This window comes from Lucilia cuprina, chromosome 6 (assembly GCF_022045245.1).
Source record: "Lucilia cuprina isolate Lc7/37 chromosome 6, ASM2204524v1, whole genome shotgun sequence".
NCBI lineage: Eukaryota > Metazoa > Arthropoda > Insecta > Diptera > Calliphoridae > Lucilia > Lucilia cuprina.
Window position 1 is genome coordinate 6072955 of NC_060954.1, and position 10898 is coordinate 6083852.

The following is a 10898-nucleotide window of genomic DNA, read 5'->3' on the forward strand; positions in this document are numbered from 1 at the left end:
AAATGATTGATTGTTTAAAGGTTAAGATTTTAAATAAATTAAGTTTTAGTTTAAAATAAAGAGATTTTTTATTATTATCAATTAATGTTTGGTAACCTATTGGGCAGAAATTGATCATTTCAACCCACATAGTAAACTAACATTTACTAGGGACATGTCCATGGTTAATTACCATCATCTTAAGTATGTATTAAGTCTGGCTGTTACAAGTATTCTTGTCTGCCTTTCATGATGGAAAGTATTTAAATTTTTTTTAAACAATGAAATGTTAGCTTGAAACACACCCATGTCTATGGCTGCTTTTTTCGCCTTTATTTTTGGAGATTTTTTTTCATAGAAAAAAGTATTTCTTTTTTTTTTTTTTTAATCAAACCTAACATTTAAATGTTAAAAAACCCACAAAAAAATTAAGCTCACGCAAAAGGTCATATTACAATTTCATTGAAGAAACAAAAAATTGTAAAAAGCAAAAAAAAAAATATCAATAAATTTGTAGGTTTCTATAATTTTAAATAGATTTTACTACAACTATGGAGAAGAGAGTGGAAAAGAGATTAAGAGTCAAAACAGAAATACAGAGAAAGATTGTATAAGTCAGTGGTATTTTGAAATATAATGCCAGATGAAGTTATTTTTGAGGATTTTTAATTTTACACCAATATAGAGCAAAGCTTGTAGTCTGGCAACACATAAGGTTGGTGCACGTTCTCATTAGGGTTCTATAAATCGACTCTCGAATAATCGAACAATCCACTTTTGGTCGAAAAAAGTCGAAGTCGACTATTTTGTTCCAAAAAAGTAGATAACTCGACTATCGTCTATGAAAAAAGTCGAAAAGTCGACTTTGTAAATAAAAGTCGGAAAGTCGGAAAGTCGAAAAGTCGGAAAGAGCCGAAAAAAGTCGAAAAGTCGGAAAAAGTCGAAAAGTCGGAAAAAGTCAAAAAGTCGAAAAAAATCGGAAAAAGTCGAAAATAGTTGGAAAAAGTCGAAAATAGTCGAAAAAAGTCGGAAAAAGTCGGAAAAAGTCGAAAAGTCGGAAAAGGTCGAAAAAAGTCGAAAAAGGTCGAAAAAAGTCGAAAAGTCGACTATTTATAAAATATTAAAAATCGAAAAATCGACTTTTAATTAAATGAAAAAAGTCGAAAAGTCTAAAAATAGACTTTTAACTAAATGTCGAAAGTCGAAAAGACGACTTTTCATAAAATGCAAAAAGTCGAAAAGACGACTTTTCATAAAATGCAAAAAGTCGAAAAAGTCGACTTTTCATAAAATGCAAAAAGTCGAAAAGCCGACTTTTCGTTTCAACTATAGAACCCTAATTCTCATCACAACAAAAAACATTAAATGTCAAAATAATTATAGTAAAAGCAGCCAAAATAGTACAAATGTATTGCAACCGAAAAAAGAACTCATAACTAAAATCTGGCTAAAATTGTACAAAATTTCTTGTTGCAATAGTATTTAACTATAAACTAAGAGTATCAACTAAATATACATACAAAATATAGTTTAAGAGAAAAATTATACAGCATTTTGCAAGAGTGCCTGATAGTGGGGTAAAAATGTGTAAAGTTCAAAAGTTAATAAAATTGCAATATTATATACTACAAAAAGAAAATTTGTTTTAATGTTTCTTTTGTTTTTGTTTTTTTTTTTTCTCTCTCTCCAAGATGTGTTGTTGGCAATAGTTGTAGTGGGAGTATAAAGCAAAGAAATTTTCTTTGTAAAAGGTTAAAGGTCGAGAAATCTTTTATGTGTTAAATTAAATACATTAGTTATATATATTATAAGAATAAAGTGCAAGTTAAACGTAGGAGTTTAGGTGTTTAAATGTTAAAATGTTAAAAAGTTATTATAATAGATAGTTTTAAATAAAGATTGATTTAATGCAGTTTTAGAGACGCTACAGCTAAAAAGTATAGAGTATTCTCTAGTCCAGATTATCCATTAACTACACTCTAGGCTAAAAACTATTTCATAGTTCAGTATATAGACTCTTCCTTAGTCCAAACTATAAACTAATCTATAGTTCAAATTATAGACTATTCTATAGTCCAGACTATTCTGTAATCCAGACTATAGTCTAGACTTTAGACTATGTTGTAGATCAGACTATAGACTATTCTACAGTATAAATTATAGTCTATAGCCCAGACTATAAAAAGTTCTATAGTTCAGACTATAGACAGTTTTATAGTCCAGACTATAGACAGTTCTATAGTCCAGACTATAGACAGTTCTATAGTCCAGACTATAGACAGTTCTATAGTCCAGACTATAGACAGTTCTATAGTCCAGACTATAGACAGTTCTATAGTCCAGACTATAGACAGTTCTATAGTACAGACTATAGACAGTTCTATAGTCCAGACTATATACAGTTCTATAGTCCAGACTATATACAGTTCTATAGTCCAGACTATATACAGTTCTATAGTCCAGACTATGGACAGTTCAATAGTCCAGGCTATAGACTTTTCTATAGTCCAGACTATAGACTTTTTTATAGTCCAGACTATAGACTTTTCTATAGTCCACACTATAGACTTTTCTATAGTCCAGACTATAGACTTTTCTATAGTCCAGACTATAGACTTTTCTATAGTCCAGACTATAGACTTTTCTATAGTCCAGACTATAGACTTTTCTATAGTCCAGACTATAGACTTTTCTATAGTCCAGACTATAGACTTTTCTATAGTCCAGACTATAGACTTTTCTATAGTCCAGACTATAGACTTTTCTATAGTCCAGACTATAGACTTTTCTATAGTCCAGACTATAGACTTTTCTATAGTCCAGCTATAGACTTTTCTATTGTCCAGACTATAGACTTTTCTATAGTACAGACTATAGACTTTTATATTCCAGACTATAGACTTTAGATGGTCCAGATTATAGACTTTTCTATAGTCCAGACTATAGACTTTTCTATAGGCCAGACTATAGACTATTCTATTGTATAGACTATGGACTATACTCTATAGACTTATCTATAGTCCAGACTATAAACTTATCTATATTCCAGACTATAGACTTATCTATAGTCCAGACTATAGACTTTTCTATAATCCAGACTATAGACTTTTATATAGTCGAGACTATAGACTTTTCTATAGTCCAGACTATAGAGTTTTTTCTAGTACAGACTATAGAGTTTTTTTCTAGTCCAGACTATAGACTTTTATACAGTCCAGACTATAGAATTTTCTATAGTCCAGAATATACACTTTTCTCTAGGCCAGACTATAGACTTTTCTATAGGCCAGACTATAGACTATTCTATAGGCCAGACTATAGACTATTCTATAGACCAGACTATAGACTATTCTATAGTCCAAACTATGGACTATACTCTATTCTATAGACCAACCTATAGACTACTCCAGACTATTATATAGCTTAGACTATATACTACTCTGAATACAGAGTAGTATAGTCCAGAATAAAGACTATTCTATAATTCATCCTATATACTATGTTATAGTCCGATCTTTAGTGTATTCTATAGTTTAGTTTAGACTATTTCCTTCTATTTAATATTAAAAATCTTTGAATAATTATTCACATTTTCCCATTGGCCCCCACTGAATTCCCTCTATTTTTTACTTAACCTCTAACATTATCAATGTTCCAATTAATTTCCTGCCTATATAAGTTAATTGATTTAAGCCACAAAATGAATTATGTGTATTTATTTCGGCATTTTCGAAACTATTTTGGCAAATCAATGGTGCAGAGTATGTTTGGTATCCTTTGCAGTCTTTAAGATTGATGATTTCATTGAAACATTTGCAAAATCTTTAGCTCACTTTCCTTCCATTAAACAGCTTTAATTTATTGCTTTCATCTTGTAATATAGTTTATTTCCCCTTTAAAGTGATTTTATTTAAACGTTTTATAGTCATTGACTTTGTACATTAAATGAGTTTGTCTATATAAAGGACAAAAAAATAAAAACGCTTAAAAACAAGTAGAAATAGACAAGAAAGCGATTAATTCTAAAAGGCAAATTATTTTTTTTTGTTTTTTTCTCAGCTAAAAGGGATGATGACACAAGTACGATAATTTAAGTACAATAGCTTAAAATAAAAAGTTTAATGTTACAGTCAAAGTGATTAAAGACAATGGAATAGTATTCTTTAGAATTGAATAGATTTAGAGTTTTTAGTCTTTATTTTATTCAATAAATTGTGAAATTTGTTTGTTACCAAAAAAATTTACAAGTTTTCAATTTCATGGCTTTATCCCTAACCCTGCTTAAGCGTAGTAAAAAAAAACTACTATTATTATCCTGTAGTGACTAAGTAGTGTTAGGGGGGTGTAAGTGTGTAGACATTTTAAAGCAGCCACCCTCTTTATTTTCCTTCTCTAACACCACCCCATAATCATCACGTTTTACACAGATGATAATTATTTTTAGATTTTTATAGTCTATATCCCGCCATCACAACCAACCATCTCCCATCAACTTCATCATCTTGCCATGACCCTTACCACAGTGGTTAAGTGTTTTAAGTGTGTATTCTTGGAAATACTACATCATTCACTGTTTGAAAATCTTTAGAAAAGGGAAGGAAGAAAGTCAAGTCATGGGGAATATTATATACCCTTCTTTTTGGAATATGTTTTATTCTATAGTGTAGTTTCTAGTCTAGTCTATAGTCTAGTCTATAGTCTAGTCTATAGTCTAGTCTATAGTCTAGTCTATAGTCTAGTCTATAGTCTAGTCTATAGTCTAGTCTATAGTCTAGTCTATAGTCTAGTCTATAGTCTAGTCTATAGTCTAGTCTATAGTCTATTCTGTAGTCTAGTCTATAGTCTAGTTTATAGTCTAGTCTATAGTCTAGTCTATGGTCTAGTCTATAGTCTAGTTTAAAACTAACAATATTATTATTTTAGTCATTATCATCATTAGAGCTTTTTTGTATTCTCACACTCTCATTTTTTTTCTTGCGGTGTACTTCATTGTACTCTTATATAGTTGTTGTTGTTGTTTATTTATGCATACATATATTTACTTGTTTTTATACATATTTATTCACTTATTCAGTCACTAACTTCAGAGCTCTTCATTTAACACGTACGTACCATCATCATACTTGAATCTAATGTGTTGAAGTACAATGTTGTTGTATGTATGTATGTAGTTATTGTTGTACTTCTTTACATTTTCATTGTTGTTTTTGTTCTTGTATATGTCAAAAATGCAGTGTGGCCAACTATGTAAATATAAATGTCATATTTATGAGGTGACTAAGATATGTTGATAATTATTAGATAAATAAAGAAAAATTTCCCTTCTTTCCACTTTTTAGTGTTCCACTTTTCTTTTGAATTAGACGAAAACAATTCTCCAATTTAGAATATAAGTTGTCAAGATTATGTATGGAATGGCTAGACTTGAAAGTTCTTTAGATGGGCTATAAACTATTCCATTTAGTTCATATATTGGATCAGTTTATAATTTGAGCTAAACACTTGTTCATATCCAAGGACTTGACTATAATCTATATTAGAATATTAAACCGAAACTGGTTTATCTCCAAAATATTTAAACTATTTTTCTGGCAAATTGTTTTCTATCTAGCTGCAAACGCTAATCCGCCTTCTGTGCATTATTTTTACCATAAATTTTGTATATAATTTATCCCCCCCTTTTTTTGGTTTGTTTTATTCTCTCTAGTGATTACTCATTTATCCATATTTAAGCGCAATATTTATGTTTTAGTCACCCACAATCCTCCCCCATATAAACAGCAGCAAAAAAAGAAAAAACTAAAAACAAGCATTTGTGTTTTTCACAAAAATTATGCACTTTTACTAAAAGTACTAGTTCCAAAAAAAAAAAGAAATACAAGAACAGCAAGGCTCGTTGACTAACTGACTTTAAGCAGTGCTTGTACAACAAGGCCTGTTAATGGAGAAGAGAGGTCAGACTGAAAAGTTCTCTAAATGAAGTTGTCTAGAGATTAAAGAGCAGACAATAGTAGTCTTACTGCAGTCTAGACTATTGACTAAACTATTATCCAGACTTTAGGCTGAATAGCCATAGACTATAGTCCAGAATATAGACTGAAATTTAGTTCAGATTGTAGACTAAACTGTAATCCCAGATTTAGCCTAAACTATAATCCATACTTTAGACTTTACTATAGTCGAGACGATATACTATAGTCCAAAATTATATGATAGTATAGAATATAGACTAAGTTATAGTTCAGACTATAGGCTAAGCTATAATGCAGACTATAGGCTAAACTATAGTTCAGACTATAGAATAAACTTTAGCCCAGTCTCCAGACTACACTAAAGATTAGACTATAGTTTAGACTATTTACGATGCTACAATCCAAACTATAGACAAATTTATAATACCGACATCAAACTAAATTACATTCTAGACTTTTTACTACACTATAGTCCAGAATATACACTAACCTATAGTCCAGACTTTAGACTAAACTATAGACCAGACTATAGACTTAACTATAGGCCAGATTTTAGACTAAACTATAGTGTATGCTATAGACTTAAATCCAGATTATAGACTGAACTATAATCAACACTATACACTTAACTTCAGACTAAATTATAGTCCAGACTATATAATAAACTATAGTCCAGAATATAGACAAACCTGTAGACTTAACTATAGTTCACACTATAGAGACAACTATAAAACAGACTTTATTCCATATTATACTATACTCCAGACTATGGGCTAAACTATAGTCGCGACTATGGACTAAACTATAGATCAGCTTTATTTCAAGCTATGAACTTAAGTATTGTCCGGACTTTATACTAAACAATAGTCCGAATTATTAAACAAACTATTGGACTGACTATAGACTAAAGTACAGGACTATTTGCAGACTAAACGAGAGTATATTCCAGTCTTTAAACTAAAGTACAGACGATAAGTAAAACACTTTTTTCAGACTATAGACTAAACAATAGTTCAGACTAAAGGAAAGTTTTTAAAAGGAGCTATAGTTCAGACTAACTATAGCCAAAACTATACTCCCGACTGTAGATTAACTATAGTCCAGGCTGTAGTCTAAACTTTAGCCCTCGCTATAGATTAAACTATAGTCCAGTCGACTTTAGTCCAGTCGAACTATAGACTAAACTATAGTCCATACTTTTGACTAGACTATAGTTCAGAAACTACTTTTGAACTTTTGAAAAAAAAGTTTTCCGTTGAGCCTCCTATTTTTATATTTTCCACTATTGTTGTTGCTGTTCTTGTTTATAGTTTGTTGTGGGTTCGAGTAGTTGTTTTATTTGTGTTGTTGTACTTACTACTCATATCGCCACCCCAACTTTATGGTGTTTATACATATTTTGTTTTTGTTTTTCTTTTTGTTTTATTTCATTTTTCAGGTCTTTATCTTTAGTCTACTTTAGATTAACCCATGCTGACATCAGCAGTAATGTGCAATATTAATTCATAGAAAAACAATACTATAAAATATGTATTACACATATACACATACATATGTATGAATATGTTGTTGCCTTATATAGTTCGAATAATAAACAGTTATGTTGTTGTTTTATTATTATTATTGCTGTTATATATCTACATATTTATTTATTCTTTTTTATTTAATTTTGGGTCTTATAAAAGCCGACACCGGTTCAACAACACCATTGCACTATTAATCTTCTCTATTTATGTATACTCATGTACTAGTACGAACTCTATTACTCTTATAGTAGTTGTTGTTTTAGTATCTAGTAGGATATGTTTGCTTGTTTGTTTGTTGTATCACTAATATAACTCTCTTTTGTTGTAGTTACAAACAACTCTCTTTCTCTATAGGTTTTTTGTCTCAGTGTATTAGTGGGTAAACTACAATAATCTTATCAAAATTATGTTTCAGAGTATAACAAATACCGACCGACCAAAAAAGCCCTTCTTCCCCCCACAAGCTAACTGTATGGAAATTTAAACCCACCCACCCTTTTCATTAGATTTCAAACTAAAACCAAAACATCAGGCAGAGTTTTTTTCGGATTTGTGGTTGTAAATTAAATTCTATTTAGTATTATTTTTCCTATTTTTTATGTGTCTTCTTCTTTGTTTTATCAAAGAAAAAATAAAAATAAAAAATATATGACATAATTAATTGCAACAGATTGAAGTCTAAAAGCCGGCATCTTTAGGATTATATTTTCTATATTTTATTGAGGTTTAGTTTTAATTAAAGAGATTATTATTATTTTTTTTTTCTTTTTAAGATTTTGACACATAATCTGGTTTAGTTTATGAGAGGAAATCGACATCATTTTGTAGAAATATTGATATGACCTCTAAGGAAGGTTTAAAATTTAAAAAAGTACATTGGATTATAGTTTAGATAGTCCGGGCTTTAGTTTAATCTCTAGTATGGGCTATAGAAAAGTCTGTAGTCTGGACTATAGATGAGTTTATACTCTGGAATATAGAAGAGTCTATAGTCTGGACTATAGAATAGTCTATAGTCTGGACTACGGAAGAGTCTATAGTCTGGACTACGGAAGAGTCTATAGTCTGGACTACGGAAGAGTCTATAGTCTGGAATACGGAAGAGTCTATAGTCTTGGCTATAGAAGAGTCTATAGTCTGGACTATAGAAGAGTCTATAGTCTGGACTATAGAAGAGTCTATAGTCTGGACTATAGAAGAGTCTATAGTCTGGACTATAGAAGAGTCTATAGTCTGGACTATAGAAGAGTCTATAGTCTGGACTATAGAAGAGTCTATAGTCTGGACTATAGAAGAGTCTATAGTCTGGACTATAGAAGAGTCTATAGTCTGGACTATAGAAGAGTCTATAGTCTGGACTATAGAAGAGTCTATAGTCTGGACTATAGAAGAGTCTATAGTCTGGACTATAGAAAAGTCTATAATATGGACTATAGAAGAGTCTATAATCTGGACTATAGAAGAGTCTATAATCTGGACTATAGAAAAGTCTATAGTCTGGACTGAAGAAAAGTCTGTAGTCTGGACTATAGAAAAGTCTGTAGTCTGGACTATAGAAAAAACTACAGTCTGAGGTATAGGAAAGTCTATATTTTGGACTATAGAATAGTCTGTAGTCTGGACTATAGAATAGTCCATAGTATGGACTCTAGAATAGTCCACAGTCTGGACTATAGAATAGTCTATAGTCTGAATTATAGTCCGAACTATAGAATAGTCTATAGTCTAAACTATAGAACAGTCTATAGTCTGTACTATAGAAGAGTCTGTAGTCTGTGCTATAGCAGAGTCTATAGTCTGTACTATAGAAGAGTCTATAGTCTGGACTATAGAAGAGTCTATAGTCTGGACTATAGAAGAGTCTATAGTCTGGACTATAGAAGAGTCTATAGTCTGGACTATAGAAGAGTCTATAGTCTGGACTATAGAAGAGTCTATAGTCTGGACTATAGAAGAGTCTATAGTCTGGACTATAGAAGAGTCTATAGTCTGGACTATAGAAGAGTCTATAGTCTGGAATTTAGAAGAGTCTATAGTCTGGACTATGGAAGAGTGTACATTATAGTCTATATAGTAACCATAATAAATATTAATATTAAGTAATTTATTTTTTGAAATTTGTTTCTATTCCGTTACTTCCCAAAACAATTTTCACATTATTTGGATTAAAGCCAAATTACCATATAAGCCTTTAAACGCAAAACAAGCTGGATAAAATTAAAAACTGTCAATATTTTTAAATGTTTTAATGTTAAAATCAATCAATTTAAGCTTATGAACGAATAAACGGATAACGCAGTTCGAAGTAAAGCTAAGAAAAAATGGCTACTAATTGCAGTTCTCATAGACACCAGCTCCATAACCCAACCACAAACTAGTCTAATATATAACAAACAGAATGAAAAAACACCTTGTGTTTTTTTTCATAACTTGTAATAGTTGTTTAAGGCTATTTGCTGACAAAAAAAAATTATTTCTGACAGCAATTTAAAGAAATTCCATTATGCCCACATATGCTCCCAAAAGCTGTAGTTATAGACTAAGAACAAACAAAAAAGAAAAATCATATAAAACCTAAGAATCTACAAGTCATTGGAGCCAATTTTTAAAACTTAAGAAGGAGTTAAAATTTAAAATTAATATAAAAAACTGCATTTAATTGCATATTATGGATAAAATTAAGTTATTTTAATTCTTTAAATTATAAACTTTGTAAATTTTTGGTGAAAACTTTATTTAAAAAAAGTAGTAATTTTAAATTACAAAACCGACAAAAACAACAGCCACGCCTTGTAAACTTTTTGGATATGGAGCAATGCTGCAGCCAGCCATCCAGCATCCACATCTTGCTTTATTGTTCAAACAAATAAACATCAGCCAAAGAAGACGAGGAGGACGATGATGATGACGACGACGCATCAGTATCATAAACACATGAATACATTAACGAAGGAACAAAAATAACCATAATAATCACTTTTAACAAAAAAAAAAAAAAAACATAAACAAGCAAAAAGGAAAAATTATAACAAGTAAAATGCATAATGGAAACAGAAATGAATAAATCTAAAAATACACTGAGAAAAAAATATAGGACAAATATATTATAGACTATTATATAGTCAAAACTATAGACTATTATCTAGTCCAGACTATAGACTATTCTATATACTAGACTATAGACTATTCTATACACAGACTATAGACTATTCCAAAGTCCAGACTATAGACTATTCTATACACCAGTCTATGGACTATTGTATACACCAGACTATAGACTATTCTATACACCAGACTATAGACTATTATATACACCAGACTATAGACTATTCTATAGTCCAGACTATAGACTATTCTATAGTCCAGACTATAGACTATTCTATAGTCCAGACTATAGACTATTCTATAGTCCAGACTATAG

At 30.4% G+C, this 10898-nt stretch overlaps 1 protein-coding gene across 4 annotated transcripts in view; it reads right to left on the minus strand.

Moving 5' to 3' along the window:
• LOC111687130 overlaps nt 1–10898 on the minus strand; it is a 49080-nt gene that overhangs the window by 19400 nt on the left and 18782 nt on the right. The gene's annotated exons all lie outside the window — the stretch shown is intronic.